Here is a 22,932-nt window from a genome sequence, read left to right as displayed (position 1 = left end):
CCGCAAGACGTCCATTGCTTCGTCTACCATTGACGCAGAACCACAGACGTCTCCGTCGCCAATGGTGTGATGACAGACGGATGTGGACGGCAGAATGGAATGACGTTGTCTTTACTGACGAGGCACGCTTCTGTCTGCAGCACCACGATGGTCGGATTCGAGTGTGGAGACACCGCGGAGAGAGGATGCTGGACAGCTGCATTATGCACCGCCACACTGGTCTTGCACCGGGTATTATGGTATGGGGCGGTATTGGATATTACTCTCGCACGCCTCTAGTACGCATTGCCGGTACTTTAAATAGCCGGCGCTACATATCCGAGGTGCTGGAGCCAGTTGTCCTTCCTTACCTTCAGGGCTCGGCCACAGCCATATTTCAACAGGATAATGCGCGACCACACGTGGCACGCATTGTCCAAAGGTTCTTCGTCAATAACCAGATTGAATTGCTTCCCTGGCCGGCTCGCTCTCCGGATCTTTCGCCGATAGAAAACATGTGGTCCATGGTTGCTCAACGAGTGACCCAGATTACATCCCCAGCTGCCACACCAGATGATCTTTGGCAACGTGTGGAAGCTGCTTGGGCTGCTGTACCCCAGGAACACATCCAACGTCTCTTTGACTCAATGCCGAGACGTGTGGCAGCGGTGATCTCCAACAATGGCGGCTACTCTGGCTACTGATTCTGGTAGGAACCACATGTCACAGACGTCTGTAAACGTAATCATTTGATACTTGGTCAACATGTTATCTACAAAATAAATTTTGTTGTGCTACCTCTTGTCTTTCTTGGTGTTGCATTTACGGTGGCCAGCAGTGTATTTCAGTCCTAAAAGAGATAATTATTATCAAGGTCGAAACTTTATGACCACGTGGTTTTTCAGTACCTAAACTTTTAAACATTTCCTTCCATGGACTGTTTCTAAACAAACTACTTTTAACATGACAATCATTAAGGTGTTAGTGACATCGCAAACAATAAAAATTTGTAGTTAAAGGATGATAAAAGATTTTTGTTGTTATCACATACACTATGTGACCAAAGCTATCCAGACACCTGGCTGAAAATGACTTACAAGTTGGTGCGCCCTCCATCGGTAATGTTGGAATTCAGTATGGCGTTGGCTCACCCTTAGCCTTGATGGCAGCTTTCACTCTCGCAGGCATACGTTCAGTCAGGTGCTGGAAGGTTTCTTGGGGAATGGCAGCTCATTCTTCACGAAGAGCTGCACTGAGGAGAGGTATCGATATAGGTCGGTAAGCCAGGCACGAAGTTGGCATTCCAAAACATCTCGAAGGTGTTCTATAGGATTCGGGACAGGACTCTGTGCCGGCCAGTCTGTTACAGGGATGTTATTGTCGTGTAATCTCTCCGCCACAGGCCGTGCATTATGAACAGGTGCTCGATCGTGTTGAAAGATGCAATCGCCATCCCCGAATTGTTCTTCAGCAGTGGGAAGCAAGAAGGTGTTTAAAACATCAATGTAGGCCTGTGCTGTGATAGTGCCACGCAAAACAACAAGCTGTGCAAGCCCCCTCCATGAAAAATACGACCACGCAATAACTCCACCGCCTCCGAATACGGTTGGCGCTACACACTCTGGCAGATGACGTTCACCGGACATTTGCCATACCCACACCCTGCCGTCGGATCGCCACATTGTGTACCGTGATTCGTCACTCCACACAACGTTTCTCACTGTTCAACCGTCCAATGTTTACGCTCCTTACACCAAGCGAGGCGTCGTTTGGCATTTACCGGCGTGATGTGCGGCTTATGAGAAGCCGCTCGAGCGTGAAATTCGTTTTATCACCTCCCGCCTGTCAGAGTACTTACAGTGGATCCTGATGCAGTCTGGAATTTCTATGTGCTGGTCTGGACCCTATTACACATTACGACCCTCTTCAACTGTCGGCGGTCTCTGTCGGTCAACAGACAATGTTGACCAGTACGCTTTTGTGCTCTACGTATCCCATCACGTTTCCACGTCACTATCACATCGGAAACAGTGGACTTAGACATATAACACAAGCGACACCCAGTCACCTGACCACGTTCGAAGTCCGTGAGTTCTGCGGAGCGCCCCATTCTGCTCCCTCACAATGTCTAACGACTACTGAGATCGCTGATACGGAGTACCTGGCAGTAGGTGGCAGCACAATGCACCTTATGAAAGACGTATGTTTTTGGAGGTGTTCGGATACTTCTGATCACATAGTGTATATGGCTGCTAACACTTTACATAAGAAAGACTTGTTTCATTCAACACTAGACTTTAATCCTTGCAGTCACGAAGGTTCATTGGATTATTGGATTGCGGATGTTGTAGAATATATACAGATTTGTATATTGCCCTATACGAAGCTTTAACTGGAGTTTTCAAAAAAAAATGGCTCTGACCACTATGCGACTTAACTTCTGAAGTCATCAGTCGCCTAGAACTTAGAACTAATTAAACCTAACTAACCTAAAGACATCACACACATCCATGCCCGAGGCAGGATTCGAACCTGCGACCGGAGCAGTCGCTCGGCTCCAGACTGTATCGCCTAGAACCGCACGGCCACTCCGGCCTGCTGGAGTTTTCAGAACAACCTGATACTCCTATAACTACCAACATTGAAACGAGAACAGTACACATCCCTGTCGCCACTTTGGGTAGTTTACGTTTAAGAAGAAAGATACGTGCACCAGATGCCTGTGAATCGTGCGAATTTTCTGCTGTTTCTATATCGTTTTCTTTTAAGGCTGAGTTTATGAACTAGGCTAGGATATGTCTGTGCTTTAAGGAGCTTGAAAAATGACCTATAACGCTCACGCGACATAGCTGATGTACTAGACCTAAAGTAACTAATCAGGTGCGCAGAAGTTGTGATTTTCATCTAACCTGTAGAAACTGAAGCGTAAACTGTGCGTTGATAAATATGAAAAGCTTTCACTCTTTCCATGAAATACTTACATGTAGTTGTGTTATTTATGGTATGACTAGCTGTCATAACTAGCTTGTTTAATTTCCTCAGTGGATACTTCTTCTGGATATACACCGTCTTTTAATAATCCCTGTCCATTCTACGGCTACAGTTTGGCCATTGGTGTTGTCGAGACTGATCTGCTGCAAGAATATTGTGGTTTCACCGCCAGACACCACACTTGCTAGGTGGTAGCTTAAATCGGCCGCGGTCCATTAGTACATGTCGGACCCGCGTGTCGCCACTGTCAGGATCGCAGACCGAGCGCACAACAAGGCAGGTCTCGAGAGACGGACTAGCACTCGCCCCAGTTGTACGGCGACGTTGCTAGCGACTATACTGACGAAGCCTTTGCTCTCATTTGCCGAGAGACAGTTAGAATAGCCTTCAGCTAAGTTAATGGCTACGACTTAGCAAGGCGCCAATTGTCACAGTGCATGTATCTTACGAGTCTCATTTGTATAGTCAAGAGAGATGTATCACAAGGATTGATTAAAAGTTAAGTATATTCCAAAGATACGTATTTTCTTTATAGTATTCAATATGTATCCTGTTCCAGACTTGACGCCAGTCGGCGTGTGTGTACGCGTGCCTTTCGGCTTCCTCCTCAGTGTGGCGTGACTAGCTTGTTACGCCACAACAGATTGGCGACGAGCGTAAAAACGGTCTTCGTTCTTCTTGCTTTGCTTACATTACTTGTGTCATGGCTTCGCCAGAAGTACTGTCCGAATTTTATCGCTTGCAGAATCAGCAGACGCAGGCGTTATTGGATGCCCTGGGACAGCTCGTCCAGGGTCAACGTGCGCTGCAAAACGATGCGGCCGCCGCCACTTCATCGCTACCGCAGCCACAACACGCCGTTGCACCATCCTTCCATAATTTTGATTCAACGCAAGAAACGTGGCCAGAATGGTCACGCCAGTTTGGATTCCATCTAGCCGCCTACAGAATTCAAGGTAATGAGCGGCAGCCGTTTTTGCTTTCTTGTGTCGGTGTGTCCACCTACCGTGTGATAGTGAAATTGTTTCCCCGACGCGACGTAGCAACTCTGTCCTACGAAGAAATTTTGTCTGCTTTAGATGCCTATTTCAAAGAAACAGATAATGTAGTTGAAAAAAGGTATACGTTACTTCGTACCACACATACGGCCGGTCAGACTAATAGGGAGTGGGTTGCAACATTGCAAGGACTTACTAGGGATTGTGATTTTGCATGTGAATGTGGACTTCCGTATTCAGATACTATGGTGCGTGATGCAATAGCACAGAACGTTTCTGATGTTCGCATACGGGAACAGATTTTGAAACTAGTTAATCCCTCCCTTCAACAAGTGATCGACATATTGGATAGGCAAGACACACTTGACTTTGCTCAGGAATCATTTGAAACTTCGCCAGCAGTGTGTCGCATTGACCGGCCCGCCGGGCGCGCAGCAAGGGACGCTACACGGCCCTCGCGCCCGTCCGCGCAACGGCAGCCTAGCTCGCAAACACGTGCGCCGCGTACGCATGCCAATGCAGTTCTAAAATCATGCCCGCGGTGTGCAACTAGACATTCGCATGACAATTGCCCGTCACGCCAAGCTATTTGCTTTTACTGTCATAAGAAAGGCCATGTTCAAAGTGTTTGCCAGAAAAAGCTAAGATCAGACAATCAAAACTATTCCAGGCCCTTTGCTTCGCGCCGGAATCGAACCAGGGACAATCAGGCTCGTGAACCTTCGCCCATGGACATTCATGTAGTTCATTCCACCCCGTCCAGTGCCACTTTATCTAACAGTGACTGTGTTCGTCCCACAAAAAATGTGCGTCGACGTCGCCGGAACTCCCGTAAAGTCGCCAGTACTTCTGTACCTGTATCAGTTCGAATTGCACGTGACAGTCGCTCTTGTCGTCAGCAGGACAATAAACTTTTTGTAGACTTAGACTTTGGAGGCAAAGTGATACCATTCCAGCTCGATACCGGAGCTGCAGTTTCATTGCTCAATCAAGACACGTACAAACAACTGGGCAAACCTCCGTTGCGTGCCGCAAATGTTCAGCTCAATAGTTACTCAAGACAGCAGATACCTGTGTTAGGACAGTGCAGCCTTCTTGCCACATACAAGGGACAAACAAAACTTGTGTCATTTTACGTTCTTCGTTCTTCTACTGCAGTGAACTTGTTTGGTTTAGATTTATTTCAGTTGTTTAACATGTCAATAATCAATCAGGTCCTATCCGTGAATCAGACTGTGCCTTCCGCCGGTGTTTCTAGTCTTTGTGAAGAATTTGCAGACATTTTTGCACCGGGCCTTGGTTGCGCTAAGAACTATGAAGCACATTTGGAACTCAAAGTGGACGCGCAACCGAAATTTTTCAGAGCGCGCAATGTTCCCCACGCATTGCGTGATGAGGTCGCAAGAACGTTACGCGATTTAGAATCTCAAGGTGTAATTGAACGTGTGCAGGCTTCTCTCTGGGCATCACCCTTAGTAATTTTGCCAAAACCTTCCGGAAAATTGAGACTTTGCGTGGACTTCAAGGCAACTGTGAATCCCCAACTTGTGACTGCAACTTTTCCTTTGCCCCGCCCGGAAGATCTTTTTGATAAATTGTGCCCGGGTAAATACTTTTCGAAATTGGACCTCGCAGATGCGTACTTGCAAATACCAGTGGACGAGGAATCCCAGCACGTATTGGTGGTTAACACGCATCTTGGATTGTACCGATTCAAAAGACTGCCCTTCGGGTGTGCATCCGCCCCTGCATTGTTTCAGCAATATTTACAAACTGTTTGTGCGTCGGTCCCTACTGCTGCGAACCATCTGGACGTTATTGTGATCTCCGGAAAGACAGAAGCCGAACATTTAGCCAACCTACGAACGTTATTTCAGGTCTTGCGACAAAATGGTCTTCGCTTGAGGAAGGACAAATGTGTGTTTTTTGCTCGTGACTTACCATATCTGGGCCATGTCATAACTGCACAAGGCATACATCCGAGTCCAGAGCACCTCCGTGCCATACAGGAGTTGCCTTCGCCACAGAACTTGAAACAGCTCCAGAGTGTGTTGGGAAAAATTAACTACTATGCCACGTTTGTGCCGCGCGCTTCTTCCATTTCAGCTCCGCTTCATCGCTTACGCCGTAAAGGTGTTCCGTTCGTCTGGACGACGGAATGCGAACGCGCCTTTCGCCAGTGAAATCGGCGTTGCTTTCAAATACTTGCCTTACGCCATTCGATCCCCGGAAACCCCTTTTGTTGATGGTCGATGCATCGGAATTCGGGATCGGTGCTGTGCTTGCGCACAAAGTTGGATCGCATGATCGTCCTATTGCTTTTGCTTCAAAATTGCTCTCGTCTGCGCAACGCAATTATTCCCAGATAGAGAAAGAAGCTTTAGCTCTCGTGTTTGGTGTTACTAAGTTCCATGATTTCTTGTATGGTCGTCACTTTACCATCATCACAGACCACAAACCTTTGACATCGCTTTTTCATCCGAACAAGCCTGTACCTCCACGTACAGCGCAGAAATTCATTCGCTGGTCTCTTTTCCTCTCGCAGTACCGCTACGATATCTTGTATGGGTCCACTGCTAAGCACGGAAACGCTGATGCGTTGTCCCGTTTGTCTGTTGCTGAGGATAAAGCATTCGATTCTTCCGAACTTGCTTGCATGTTCATTGATTCGGAAACCGATGACGTGGTCGAATCGTTTCCGATTGATTTTCGTCGTGTCGCTACAGCCACAGCTGCTGACCCTGTCCTTGCTGCTGTTTTGCGTTTTGTTGCTACTCAATGGCCCTTGTCAAAGTCACGGATCGAGGATCCGCTGGTTCGTCGATTTTTTGCTCACAAGGAGAGACTTTTTGTACGACATGGTGTTTTGTTGTTGCGTTCGGATAATGATCAATCCAGAGTCGTGGTCCCACGTTCGTTACAGTCCTCTGTCTTACGGCTTCTTCACCAGGGACATTGGGGTATAGTGCGCACGAAACAACTTGCTCGTCAGCACTGTACTTGGTTCGGAATCGATGCTGCGATTGCGAATATGTGCTCTTCTTGCGTGGCGTGTGCCGAACAACAATCCGCCCCGCCGCGGAAATTCTTTGCATGGCCGACAGCCACTTCCCCTTGGCAACGCTTGCACATAGATTTTGCTGGTCCATTCTGGAATGCTCGATGGTTGGTTGTGGTGGATTCCTTCAGTAATTTTCCTTTTGTTGTCCGGATGTCTACCACGACGTCATCTGCCACCATCCACGCGTTGTCCGCTATTTTTTGCATTGAAGGTCTTCCCCAGACTATTGTTTCCGACAATGGCCCACAATTCATGTCCGCAGAATTTCAGTCATTCTACAAGGCCAATGGTATTCAACATCTGACATCCGCGCCGTTTCCGCCCCAGTCAAACGGTGCCGCTGAACGATTGGTCCGGACTTTCAAGTCACAGATGTTGAAGTTGAAAGAGCACCATCCCGAGATAGTCGCTCGCCGGCTGAGTTGCTCCATGGTCGTTCTCATCGCACCTTGATGTCTTTGCTGCATCCGCCGCATCAGGTTCCTGTGCAGCGGCAGACTCCTGCTTTTGCTCCTGGCGACGTTGTCTTCTATCGCAACTTTCGCGGTTCCCGGCGTTGGCTCGAAGGGCGCATTCTTCGTTGCCTCGGCCGCGCGATGTATTTGGTTTTGGGGGAATCTGGTGAGGTGCGTCGGCATCTCAATCCGCTGCGCCTCTGTCGTCGCCTGGGTTCTGCCGCTCCCCATCTGCTTTCAGCGACGGTGCCGTCCGGTCAGCGCCCCGGGGACCCATCTACTGGCTCGCCTCATCCCCAGGTGTTACCGACGATGCCTTCCATTTTGCCCCATGGCGTCGCGCCGCCGCCGCAGCCGCCGCAGCCCCCGCCGGCGCCGCCCGCAGTGGATGCATCACTGCAGCCGCCAAGCGCCGCCCTGGGTCACGCGCCGCCGTCCGCTTCCCGTGACCAGCTGTCCTCCGCCATGGAACTCTTGCCCGCTCCGGACCACATGTCGTCTTCGCGCGTCGGATCCCCCGACGCAATGGAGGTCGACCCTTCGGCCTCTCCTGTCTCATTACGGGATCATACACCGCATGTTGACGTGCATACGTCAACATGGGGTCCTCCCCACGGCGGGCGGAAGCCTTATCGCACGACCGTTCGCCGATTTGCGGGGGAGGAATGTGGTGTCACCGCCAGACACCACACTTGCTAGGTGGTAGCTTAAATCGGCCGCGGTCCATTAGTACATGTCGGACCCGCGTGTCGCCACTGTCAGGATCGCAGACCGAGCGCCACCACAAGGCAGGTCTCGAGAGACGGACTAGCACTCGCCCCAGTTGTACGGCGACGTTGCTAGCGACTATACTGACGAAGCCTTTGCTCTCATTTGCCGAGAGACAGTTAGAATAGCCTTCAGCTAAGTTAATGGCTACGACTTAGCAAGGCGCCAATTGTCACAGTGCATGTATCTTACGAGTCTCATTTGTATAGTCAAGAGAGATGTATCACAAGGATTGATTAAAAGTTAAGTATATTCCAAAGATACGTATTTTCTTTATAGTATTCAATACGTATCCTGTTCCAGACTTGACGCCAGTCGGCGTGTGTGTACGCGTGCCTTTCGGCTTCCTCCTCAGTGTGGCGTGACTAGCTTGTTACGCCACAACAAATATATTTTATGTTCTTAGGTAATAAATGGACAATGCATGCACATTTTATGGTGACTGTCTTCATCTTGGTCCTTTTGACAACTCACATGTACATTCTTCCTTATTGTGAAAGAGGCTATCTATCCTGCGCTGATTTGGGTATATCTTTGCCCCAAATACGTCTTTACTGAGATGAGTATACCAAATCAACTGTCCGCAGCTCGTGGTCGTGCGGTAGCGTTCTCGCTTCCCGCGCCCGGGTTCCCGGGTTCGATTCCCGGCGGGCTCAGGGATTTTCTCTGCCTCGTGATAACTGGGTGTTGTGTGATGTGCTTAGGTTTAAGTAGTTCTAACGAGGGAACCTCCCCATCGCACCCCCTCAGATTTTGTTATAAGTTGGCACAGTGGATAGGCCTTGAGAAACTGGACACAGATCAATCGAGTAAACAGGAAGAAGTGGTGTGAAACTACGAACAAAATAAGCAAAACATACGAACTGAGTAGTCCATGCGCAACATAAGAAACATTAAGGAGATTGTGAGCTTACGACCGCCATGGTCCCGTGGTTAGCGTGAGCAGCTCCGGAATGAGAGGTCCTTGGTTCAAGTCTTCCATCGAGTGAAAATTTTACTTTCTTTATTCTCGCAAAGTTATGATCCGTCCGTTCGTTCATTAACGTCTCTGTTCACTGTAATAAGTTCAGTGCCTGTGTTTTGCCACCGCGCCGCAAAACCGTGCGATAAGTAGACGAAAGGACGTGCCTCTCCAATGGGCACCGAAAACATTTGATCGCAAGGTCATAGGTCAACCGATTCTTCCACAGGACAACACGTCTGATATATTCTATACGACACTGGTGACGGCATATGCGTCACATGACAGGAATATGTAGTCGACCCATCTAACTTGTACACTTGGCGAATGGGTAAAAAGATTCTTCTACCTTGCCCGATTTAGGTTTTCTTGTGGATGTGGTAATCACTCCCAAAAAAGTGATGAAAACATAAGAGTTTGTCACATAAACTGCAACAAATGAATGCAACAGTTACACAGTCACACAGTTTTCCCGGTGCTCCTTCAAAACATGTTTTTAACGTTTTCAAATTTTTCCGTGTGTAGACCGTCAAATCCTGCATGTGTCCAAGCAAATCTGAACATGTCCTGGAATTTTGGAGAGCGAAGTTGATTATGTGTGAGTGCCTAAACTTTGATAATTGCCTGAAAATAAATAGTTTTTCACCCGACGGAGGTTTGAACCTATGACCTTTCGCTTCGCAGCTACTCACGCTGACCACGGGACCACAGCGCTTCAGAGTTCACTGTGTCCTTGATGTTGCCTATATTGCGCATGGACTACTCAGTTTGTATATTTTGCTTATTTTTTTCATAGTTCCACACAACTTCTTCCTGTTTTCTCGATTGATCTGTGTTCATTTTTTCAAGGCCTATCCACTGTGCCAACTTGTAATTAAATCTGAGGGGGGTGCGATGGGGAGGTTTCCTTGTAAGTTCTAGGGGACTGATGACCATAGATGTTAAGTCCCATAGTGCTCAGTGCCATTTGAACCATTTTTGAACCAAATCAACTTTTCCATGGCATGTTCTTGAATAAATAGGTTTCATTCTTCCATGTTATATCACAAGTACTATTTCGCTTTTTGCGTTCTAAGCTTACTTAAAGCATTCCTCAATGAGAAGGTAGGTTTGAACATCACAGAACTTTGCTAGGAACGGCCCAAATGGAGGCGGTATGCCTTTGCTTCCTCGAACCTCTGAACTGACTAACCAGATTGTTAGTGGAGGAGTTACAATTTAGTGTGGAACCGAACCACAGCACTTCATGGCTGTCTTCATATTTAGAATTAATTGAAAATGATAAAAAGGGCGATAAGTAACAGAAAACATTCCCGAGCTTTTTGTCTATTAAATCCTGGAACTATGATCGTAGTCTGGCTCTTAGTCACTTAACTATTTTCGTAAGCTTATTTTGTAAATCAAGTGAAATGCATCTGATGAAATTCAGTCTTATTTTGCAGAACTCTTAACATGGAAGAAGCAAAATAACTATTATAACAGCTATTTGCAGCTTATTTAGCTGGTAGTTACTTTTATGCATCAGTTTCTACAGGTTAGATGAAAATTACAACATACACAATTTCTCAGCGAAAAATAACTCACCGCATTGGTGGCTGATTAAGCTATAGGAACATGTGGTCCAGCGGCAAGGTGAATCATCTTCTGGTTTCTGATTGTCGACCCATATCAGCGCCATGGCATCTACGAACACTCACCTGCCTTTCTTTCACTGCACAGGTTCTCACCGTGTTCTTCTGCTCGTGGGTTATGCACAAATTTCGATCAAATTATAGGCCTAGACAGAGGCTGTCTGACGAGAAAAGATGTGCCCAACGCGTCTGTTACAAACAGAATATATTGTTGACGACCTATGTCCTCCTACTAAGTTGGTATACATCAGTATGACATTCAGATCAATGATAGATGCGCATCACACCAGACTGCAAGTAGCGTTCATGGAAGCCATTAAGTCTGAGTAATCATCCCCCTAATGTACTCTTGGCGAAATGACGATCCAAGTGGCAGATGATTCACCGGACGTGCATAACCACACACATTCCAGAACTCCTGTACAAAATATGTTGCCACGTAGAACTTTACACGTGAAGATATATCTTGGCATCATTCCCTAAAAGATTCTCCAGCACTATTAACTTTATATGCTCAGTTACGATAATACGGCGATCTACCACAACAATTAGAATATAAACAGCAAGATAGTGAACATAGTACTGCTTATCAGTTACTATGTGAAACATGATGGAGTAGCGTAACATAAGCTTTATTTACCTGATCTGACCATGTTGAAGCGTTTGCCGGCCGCAGTGGCCGTGCGGTTAAAGGCGCTGCAGTCTGGAACCGCAAGACCGCTACGGTCGCAGGTTCGAATCCTGCCTCGGGCATGGATGTTTGTGATGTCCTTAGGTTAGTTAGGTTTAACTAGTTCTAAGTTCTAGGGGACTAATGACCTCAGCAGTTGAGTCCCATAGTGCTCAGAGCCATTTTTTTTTTGACCATGTTGACGTCTGTAGTTATTGACACCACTGACGCTAAAACTTCTGAGCACCAGTCAATGTCACTCACCACTCTAACAGACCTGAGCACCAGTCAAAGTTTTCCAATGCTATTGTACATGTTTTTACTTCGCGATATCAGAGGAACTACCAATAAAGCTTATCGTGCCGCTGAGGTTGAAGTACCTAAAGCTACATGGTCTGCTTGCTGCCAACCTATGTCATGATCTGCCTCGAACATGGGGACACTAACCTTATTTTTAAATTTTTCTCCGCCTGTGACGTCAGAAACATCTCTTCTCATAATATTTATGACTGAACTACATCGGATGTTCTCGACATGCTGTCGGCTGGAACCGCGACCAATAGACTTTTGAAATAATATATGTTTTGGTCTATAGTCACAACTTTTTATTTTGCCTACTGGCTACCGTTTTCAGGACATAGCACCATCCGCAGGCCATCCCCTGGTACACAGTCGAAACACGCGGTCTCGGGTTATATTTGTGAAAGATAACGTTATGGTGGCCTCAGTAGAAAGGTTCAACCACCGGACTTCAAACGTCAGAAATGTAACGCCTGCTGTCCAGATTACCAGCTATGTAAACCAGAGGTGATCATATTGTATGCCCAGTGGAACCTTATGCCATCGATACCAATTGCCGGATCCACACTCTGGTGACAAACGAAATTTGGCACCGTTCGGTTTCACCCTTGTGACTAATGCTGTGGCTGGGTGCACATTCTTCAGAAAAATCATCAGATGGGAGGATTACTCTGATCAAGGTAAAGTAATGGATAATTCAGATGAACTTCTGGTTTATTAGACTAATTAATACAACAAACCCTCGCATTATTAATACAACACGTAGCATCTGCTACACTTAATACAGTTACATTTGGCTCGATTCCTGAATCGGTATTATTAATGAAATAAAGAAATATTTTCCACTTGTTTGGTGAATGAAAGCAATGATTTACTGACTCCAGATCGCGGATTAAATATTGGACGCGAACGTAAGCAACACAGAATATTGAGCTCAGCCTTATCGTCACTCTGTTACATGGTTCGTCAAAACACATAATCACACTGTCAATAGATACACACTAAACCGTAAAGAAAAGAAAGTAGCAACATCTTACCTCTGATAGCTGAGAAGAGTGCATAGAGAGGAACAACATATGCTGGCCAAAATAAATAAAAAAAACATAGCTTGCTCTCTCAAAAATAATATTGCAGCCACTCTCAGTACCAATACTAATACCATGCACTCCTTCTCCTCAACTGAGTGACAACAGAATTATCAGACCACATCTCGTCTGATACAAACAAATTTCAACAGGCCTCTTCCGGATCAGCACTGCCAGCTCGCACCAACTCAAAAAACATGCAGCTCACACGATAAACTGCTAGGAACCGACTAACTCATAATAACATGCACTGCACTGCATGGTAAGGCCACTTACGACTGCCCACGTCTGACAACAACTGGCTGGCTACTTCAGTACAACTGCTTCCATACAACTGACTCTTTACAGCTACCAAATTGCAATTGTCTCCCTTCCTCCCCTCAAATACAGCACTCTGACCTTGTACCACCACCCCCTAGGCGTTCATTGGCTGGGATACTCCCTTAACATCGCCAGTGAAACTTGTGTACCTCGTATGTAGCAGAGCGATATCGAAATGGACCAGCGAATGGTCGGAATGTATACCAAAGGAGGCTCCCGTAATCGATTTGCAAAAATACGTAATCGAAATGAAGGGTCGCTCAGTCAACACAGCCGAAGTGTCTGGTGTATCAAGAGACTCTGTTTCAAAGATTTACACCACGTGCAGGGAAAACATCATCAGCGAAGTCACAACGCGGACGAAAGCGTATGTTGAGTGGTATCTGCGGAAGTCACTGCAGAACTGAATGTCCGCCTCGTGAACCCTATCATAATCAAAGCAATATAAAGGGAGCCTCATAAGCAGGGAATTTCAGGGTGAGTTAAAATTCCAAAGCCTCTCATCAATGCCGAAAATGCACGTAACATAAAACCGTGGTGCCGAAGCAATAAAATCTGGACTGTGGATCAATGGAAGAAACCGTTTGGTCGGATGAGTCTTGTTCCATACTGTTTCCAGCTTCCGGTCGAGTTTAAGCCTGAAGAGTGAAACATGGCGGGAGTAAGGTGATGATTTGGGCAGACATATCGTGGTATTCCATGGGCCTCACGGTTCCTCAGCAAAGTCGCTTTACTATCATGTGTTATGTGACCATTCTGGGCGATCAAGTCAATCTCATGGTACAACATTTGTTCCCCAGTGATGATGCTGTGTTCCTAGATGAAAGCTTACAGCGTCCAGGACAGGTTTTGTGAGAATTACGATGAACTGTAGCCTGCCCCCTGGCCAACACAGTCACCAGATCTCAATATTGTTGATCCTCGGTGGTCTAATTTGGAGAAAATGCGTGATCGTTATCCACTCCCACGATCGTTACCGAAATTGCCATTATTTTGCAGGAAGAATGGTATAAGATTCCCTTGAAAACCATACAGGACCTTTGCATATCCATTCCGAGACGACTGGAAGTTGTTTTGAATGCCAACGATTTTCTTACAGCGTATGGGCATGGTAATGTGTTGTGTTTGTGGCGTTTTCGTGTTTTTGTCCTCTCCCTGTACGTGACATGGCTATACTACACTGCACAGTTGTGATAACATTATGTCTGTCCACTCGGGTGCTAGTCACTTGGTATCACTGAGATCCTGCTTGGCGTTGAGTACGGCCCTCCGAAACACATTAGTTCCATATTCACATTACAATAGTGAAATCCCGACCAACGCCAGCAGCGGTATCGCGGGACAATAAACTGCAGTCTCAAGTCGAATACCAGTATGTATAGTTATGCGTTTCTCATCTTGAAAGAGGCAAAACACGGTCTCCTCACTAACAAACGAAGTTCAAATTTTATCTGTGAATGTAAAATTTGCGTAAACAGAGTGTAGATGAATTGACTCGTAGATAGTTTTTGTACTTGTTAAAATGCTAAGCATTTGCAAATCCAAGCATGTAGTACACATCTTGCCGCTCTGCCGTTTTTTGTCTTCCGCATTTATGGTGCTGCAGTTTCAGTGGCGAGTAGTCAGGGATCTGAAAAAGTTGCAATTTGCGATAAATCCGAATATATGAGCGAATTCTAGATCAAAACGCCAAAATGCGAAATTATCTAATAAGTTCTGTTTCATAGTTAACTGTATCCAGATTAACTACACCGACCAGTCATATTAACGTAACTACCTGCCAAAAGACTGAATAACCATTGACGTTCTGGAAGGCAGCAAGAGGGATGTCAAGCCACGCCGACTACAACATCGTGGTCAGCTTCGCTAGGTTTCTCAGCTGAGGATCCACGGTACGAACGGCTGGACAGAGGCGATGGCATAGATTCTCGATTGGTTTTAAATCCTGGGAGTTTCGTGGCCGAGGAAGCACGGTGAAGTCATCTTGGTGCTCTTCGAACCACGCACGTACACTGCGAGCTGTGTGGCACATTGCATTGTCGTCCTGGAAGATACCATCGTGCCGACGAAAAATAAACTGCCTGTAGGGGTGAACACGGTCCCAGAGGACAGTGGCATACTTGTATTGATCCAGTGTGTCTTCCAGAGCGACGATATCACACAGGGAATTTCACGAAAACAGTCCCCAGTTCACAACGCTCCATCTTTCTTTGCTTTCAGGCGTCTCACGCCGTACACCTCAGGGGCCATTTGTCGGATGGAGCACAAAATGTGATTCATCTGAAATGGCCACTTGTCGCCTCTCAGCTGACGTCCAGTTGCGGCATTGGCATTCAAGCCTTCGTCGCCGACGAGCAGCAGTCAGCGTAGTCGCACGAACCATGCGCCTGCTGCGGAGGCCCGTACGCTGAACGGTCACTAATGAGACACTGTTGATAGCCTCTTTGTTCATCTGGGCGGTTAACCGCTCAGCAGCAGTACGTCTGTTCGCCCTTACACGTCTCCGCAGCCGTCGCTCCCAGCTGTATTTGGAAATTTGTGGTAAGGTCTTATGGGACCAAACTGCTGAGGTCATCGGTCCCTAATCTTACACACTACTTAATCTAACCTAAGATAACTTACGCTAAGGACAACAAACACACACCCACGCCCGAGGGAGGACTCGAACCTCCGACGGGGGCAGCCGCGGCTCAACGCTGTCATCTATGATCCGTGGTGCACCACAGTTCCCTGGGGGCCTGTTTTGGATAGCGCGATTTTGCCATTCACGGTGTACTTTAACCACGCCAGCGGTTAGGTTAGGTTAGGTTAACTTAGCCGTTTCAGAAAAGCTTCCACCCTTGGCCCGAAAATCAATGAACACGCCCGTCTGTACATCAGATAAATCACTCCGTTTTCGCATTACGACAGCGATTGCGCTTTTTTCCGCGTTTGCCAGCATGCAGTATACACCCTCCATTGTTAGTGCTGCCACCTGCCGTTTGTGACTTGTAATTGCACGTTGGCGTCGAATACAGGCTGTGGTCACACTAATGTGGCTGAATTGGACTCCGTCCGAACCGGTCTCGGAAGGCCCAGCTGTACCGACCGACAACCGTGTCATCCTCAGCTGTTAGGGGTCACTGATTAATTTTACTGGACCGTGTATTTTATCAAACTTGAAATAGCTACATTTTCTGCATATAAATACCGCAAATATTCTCAGTTTAGGGTTACTGGTGTTTCCATTCTTCTAGCAAAGCCCAGTTTCCAAAGATTACGTGTGTAAATACGTGTTTACAAAATAAAAAGTGCAAGAACGCAGCGACGAATGAGTGCGCTTGAAGGTCTCGTGTTACAGCAGTTTTGGATGAGTGAATGGTCTGCGTGAGGTATGCGCTACGTAGTGTAAAATAGGACTCAACCGTGGGACCTATCATACTAGATCAAAGAAAAGCATAAGTTTGTCTGCAAGCTACACGTCAAAAGTTGGTACAATACGGACACATAAACACGGCAGAGTCAGGTGAGCGTTTTTCGAACTTTGCTTACATCAAGCACTAGTAGATGTTGCGCTTGACGTACCTAGTTTATGACACTGCCGACATCAGTATGCAATTGACCGGCAGCTGTTACCGAATGATCTACATTGTGCATTGCTCATAGTTCTCATTCCTTTTTTTTTATTTTTCTTTATGTGTGAAGAAGCTAATTCTAGTTCATCACGATGCTCTATTACCAGTACAACCATTAAAATACCAGACCAGATTGATGATCCCAATAAGCCTGTGTCAAGTTCTCCTTTCGCAGAAACACGGACCTTGGGTGTAGGCTGGCTGCCCGCTTGTTTCTCTGCACCACTCGTTTCTCCTCTGACGGTCAAAATTGTAATTTGTTTAAGCTCGCGGTCGGGTGCAAGTGTAAAGTTTGTTAACACTGTTCGCCAGGCCGAGATGTGTCGGGCTAGGCCACGATTCGCCGGGATACCAAATCTATTGTTTTGCATTGCGGTGTTCACACTGGCAGTCGGACCGCGCCAGCGGCATCCAGTTGTTTAATATTTCTGGCCCCTGCCGGCGGCCGGATTTAGCCGCTGAGCTACGCTTCATCTTCTGCAGTACGCGTATCAGACGTCTCTTATCTTTCTTTATTAGAGGTGTTACTGCACAATATATATATATATATATATATATATATATATATATATATATATATATAGAGAGAGAGAGAGAGAGAGAGAGAGAGAGAGAGAGAGAGAGAGAAGAACTTGGACTTGGGTTGGAAGAGACCTAACAGCGAACAGCGAGGTCATCGGTCTCATCGGATTAAGGAAGGACGGGGAAGGAAGTCGGCCGTGCCCTTTCAGAGGAATCATCCCGGCTTTTGCCTGGAGTGATTTAGGGAAATTACGGAAAACCTAAATCAGGAAGGCCGGACGCGGTATTGAACTGTCGCCCACCCGAATAAGACTCCACTGCGATAACCACTGCGCCACATCGCTTGGTGAAGAATTTTATCCACATTTCGCAGACAGTGAGGAAAAATTACAGGTATTTGTAATAATACTTGCTAAGTTACTTAGTCCATCTGCATTTATGTTGTGCTTCTAATTTCATAGATCTGTAACAATAGGAAAAAGCGTAAAAAGTAAAAAGAAGGAAAAACAAACAACAATTATGGGTAACCTGCGTCGATTGAAAGTAATTAGTCCACCTGCATAGCATTGTTTGAGGGTACACTGAAGTTGTCCATTATTCTTTTAGTTAACAGTCTCAGGTGACCTCTACATCGACAGAACATTAAAACCTAAACTTCCTTCCTTCTTTCTGTTAAAATAGAAAAATCGAAATCGAGACTTCTCACAGAAATACGAAAGTGACAATTTGAAAACGGAACAAATTGTGCAATACTTAACTTAGACGTATAGACATCTATAAAAATAATTCTATTTTTTAGCCTCTGCCGTTTTTCATGTCCAACTAGAAAGGAATAAAGTAAAATGTCACAGACTTTTAATATTGGGCATCTGCAAAAAAGTCTTAGGATAATTTATTCTTATCTCTTGCTTCCAAATACGAAATGTACTTTCTACTAATTATAAGATGTTGACAAGAAATAATTACTTGCCTTTTATAACGTCAAGTATGGCCTATTGTAAAACTATAGCCAGTGTAATCGGTCATGTATATGGAGTTTTCAGGACATAGATCACTGAAATAATATGATAGAGTGGCACCTGGCCTAAACTGATCGCCAGTAATTCCGCCCCCACCCCCCCTCCCCCTGTCCTTCAGTGTTTGACACTACGCTAAACATGAGCAAACTCCGTAAGTTCGCGATCGCTGCATTGACGCCACTCAATAACTCGCATTTACTTGTGAACGCAGACAGATATCAGTGTCACTACCATTTCAAAAACTTTTTTGAACTTTTAGTTATGTTTCACTCGCAATAATATATAGTCTAAAACTTATCAAAGAGTAAGCCACCCGCTGTCAAACTTTTTCACGGCAAGGTTTGAAAATCAACTTCACGTGTTCACAAAGACTGTTATAATTTACGAAAAGGTAACTTATTTATTGAGAAGTTAAGATGCTACACTACCACACGCATAAAAATCTGATTCTATAACCGCATACTTCCTTCAGAATCGATTGAGAAACAATAAGTAACTAAAATATCACCTGAAACAAAATGTAGGCGTTTTCTTTTTTACGAGCAAAGTAAATCTTTTAAGAAATTAGTTCGTGAACCGATGTGGCACAGTCTTACATACCACCAAGAGTTTTTACAACGTGAAGATCGGAAAGTGGATTTTCTCTCTTTTCGCCGTCCCGGCATGGGGTGCAGTATGAATGCAGCTTTACAGTGTACCCACTCTTCACTATAGAATGAAATAACCGCAGAAATCAATGTGCAACGTGCAACGAACGCATCTGTTAGGGCAATACGGCGAAATCTGGCATTAATGGACTATTGCAGCAGACGACCGACGCAAGTGACTTTGCTAACAGCACCATATCGCTTGCAGCTCCTCTCCTGGGCTCGTGACCATATCGGTTCGACCCTAGACTACTGGAAAACCGTGGCCTGGTCAGATGAGCCCCGATTTCAGTTGTTAAGAGCTGATGGTAGGGTTCGAGTGTGGCGCACACCCCACCTCCATAGGCTGTCAACAAGGCACTGTGCAAGTTGGTGTTGACTCTCCAATGGTGTGGGATCCTCTGGTCCAACTGAGACGATCATTGACTTTAAATGGTTGTGTTCGGCTTTTTTGAGACCATTTGCAAAAATTCATGGAGCTTATGTTCCAAACAACGATGAAACTTTTATGGATGGCAATGCCCCATGTCCTGGCCAACAGCTGTTCGCGATTGGTTTGAATAACATTCTAGACAAATCGAGAAAATGATTTGGGCACCCAGATCGCCCGACATGATTGCCATCGAACATTTATGGGACATAATCGAGAGGTCAGTTCGTGCACAAACTCCTGCGTGGGTGACTCTTTCGCAATTATGGACGCCTATGGAGGTAGCGTGTTCGAATTTCTGCAGCGGACATCCAAAGACTTGAGTTCATGCCACGTCGAGTTGCTGCACTACGCCGCGCAAAGGAAGATCTGACACGATGTTAGGAGGAATCCCATGAATTTTCTCTCCTCAGTGTATTTCGAACACGCCAAACGTTCTCCCGTAGCGTGCGAATAGAGTTATTTTGGGTTCTATTTCTACGCCAACGAGGAGAATATTTTAAGTGCCATAACTCGAATCTGAGGAAGTTCGCTCAGTGGAAGGGGAGTGGAAATAAGCGAACACGTGTAGTTCGGCTTATCCGTAGATACGCTACCGTTTCTGAGAAAACGACGGTCAAAGTTTATAGTTATATTATGTGCGTTTTACCGAGTGACTGGTTCAACAGAAGCGGTGGCACGGCGACTAGCGCCCTGGTTTTTCATCATTATGCCCCGTGGGCGAAACCCAAATATTCTTTTTTTTTCTTCATTTATCTAGGCGTGTCCGTAGAGGGTTACTACACAAATGTTTCTTGTCAAGTTAGGAGATGCAAAGGCGCTATATTAATTGTAAAACTACCACTGATTTTCACAATAAGCGTCATACATTTATTATATAATATGCGTGCTTAGTATTTTGACGGATTACAACCTTTTTAAATTCTCATATACTTTCATTTCGTTCTTACATCAATTCTTATATCAGTTCTCATGTTTTATTCTTATTCTTCAGGAAGATTTAGTGCATTCGCTTTGGATGATACCGATCGTAAAAACATTCGAAATAGAGAAATTACGAACACCGCGAGCATAGCGCGAAGGTAGGTTTGCCGCAGTGGCATTTCTTCTATGAATCTCACTCGCGAAAAAAACGTTACACATTGGCACAAGTTTCGTGGCACTCCACCCATAACGGATCACTTTATCGAAAACTTACGACTGCAATTGAGTATTAATCAAGATACAGTACGGAGTTTCACCCAAAATAATTCAAATAATTTTCTCATTCCTTTATTATTTCTTTTTTCTTTTTTAACTCATTGTTCAGACATATAATTAGTAAACGAATAAGGATAACGGTATTTCAATATACACTGGGAAACATTCGTGTAGTAATCTTCTATGGACCTGGCTAGACAAACGAAAAACTAAAGTAAAAATAATAAAAGGGTTCCGGTCACGAAGCGCAAAAGTGTGAAGCCGCGGCGGTAACCACTGTGCCAGGGGTTCGGTCGATCTGGTTGCTTACTAAGAGGCACATAAAGTACCTAGAAATCTTGGACCATCGTTTTCTTAGAAACGGTCGAGTATCCACAAATAAGCCAAGACCCCATTCCACTGACCGACGTTTCTGGGACATTTTTTTATGGCACTTGCCGTATTCGTCTCATAAGTACATTATCAGTTCTATCTGTAGCTTTGTCAAGAATGAGTACCAGTGCTATGAATGCCCACGAAATGTCGAAATCAGTACTCTGCAGCTTTTTTAATTGTCGAATTGGATTGAGAAAGACTTTCATTAGAGGCGTGAAAATAGTGTTGCACCTCAACAGAAACAATCGTTTCTTGGTGCATTTGGTTCCGTTACCTCCTCATCTCTTGCCCCCACTAACATCTGTGAGAGGTGTCCTGGACCTAGCATTTCCTGGAACTGAAGGCTTACACTTAATCAGTGACTATTGCCTAGCGACTTTAATTCCTTCTTTCAAAAGTACATTTTCTACTACGGCTGCAGTCTGAAGCTCCCATCGTTTCACAGATTATCGGCATCCTTTTGCACCGTGGACTGTAAGCCCATATTTATGCCCACAGAATACTCTCAATACAATAGAAAAATATTTTTAGATTTTCATATTTACTATGCATGCCACTGTCTTCCAAAAATCACCCATCGAAGTTTCCTAACAGCTTCTTTAAGACTCTTGTGATGGTTTAACCAGCTAGCTATAACTTCTGCTGTGCATATCAGCTCTTTTTCGAACTTTCCCTCTAGCCCCAGCTGGAGAGTATCTAAACGCTCGAGCTATACTTACCAGAGCGAATTTTATGTTCAGTACTGGCACAAGAAAGAAAATATGACGATGGTACAGTGTGTTAACAACAGGGCTTAAAACAAAATCTAGCTAAGACTCTGAAAGAAAGATACCTGGGAAACTCAGTGCAATTGTGTAGTTAAGGACCGGCGAATGTGTTCTTCCTACTTGTAGTATCGCTATGCACTCCGTAAAGATCGAACTCTGCTAACAAGTGACCTACATGAGCGGAGCGTAGAGCAACTGGCTGTTCAAAACGGCTGAGTCTAGTCTGCATCAGATTCAGTGCCGATAGGCGGACACTGCGTCTCATAAGTGATCTTCACTCGTCCTGAATATTAGCAACACCTGTAATGAAATAGATGGAGTACAGCATAATGTTTGTAGTAGACTTATTTAACTACAATGAAAGACGCCACAATGGGCTATGACGTATGTCGTGTGATGGAGAAGCTGATGAGTTGATTAAGTTCTGTGTGATCCAAATAGTGAGAACACTCATGGCAGTCGGTATTTAAAATTGTGCGACGCCGCAATCTGCAACGAAATGATCTTAGGCTGCTTTCACATGAGCAGAAGTTGTGGTAGTGACAGGTAAGCAGGTGACTGTTGCCGTGTATATGCAACGAGGTACGACATCCCCTTCCACACTGTTCTTAGCCGCTGATGCTCGTCAGTATCTGCTCTGACTGAGGGTGGAATGGATAAACTGGAAGTGATTTTTCAGTAAAATACACAAGAAAACACGTAAAATAAGAAACTGGATACAGTCTATTAACAAAATCCTAACCACTAAAGAGCATTTCATGTGCGTTATTGAGAAGTGTTAAATGAGGCGCAAACGTTTTTTCAATTATTGCCGAACGTCCGTTAGCTCTTTCAAGGAACTGTTACACAAGATAAGAATTAAAAGAATTCTTAATAAAACAATAAAATTGATACAACTACCGTTTATTAGACATGCGTTTAATTTTTAACGCACTCCGTTTCTGGATACCGACAGTCACATTGCAGACAACTGAATGTTTTGCATGTATATAAATATGTCTTTACCTGACTGAAATTGCGTCCTAAAAAGCGTGTAGATACCTCTAAACGTAAAGAAAATTTTCATTACGATTCCACGATCGCATTTGAGAATGAGATTCACGACATTCAGTTAACACATTCAATGTGGCGTATAAGA

This window comes from Schistocerca nitens, chromosome 3 (assembly GCF_023898315.1).
Source record: "Schistocerca nitens isolate TAMUIC-IGC-003100 chromosome 3, iqSchNite1.1, whole genome shotgun sequence".
NCBI classification, from domain to species: Eukaryota; Metazoa; Arthropoda; class Insecta; order Orthoptera; family Acrididae; genus Schistocerca; species Schistocerca nitens.
This window is presented reverse-complemented; position numbering follows the sequence as displayed.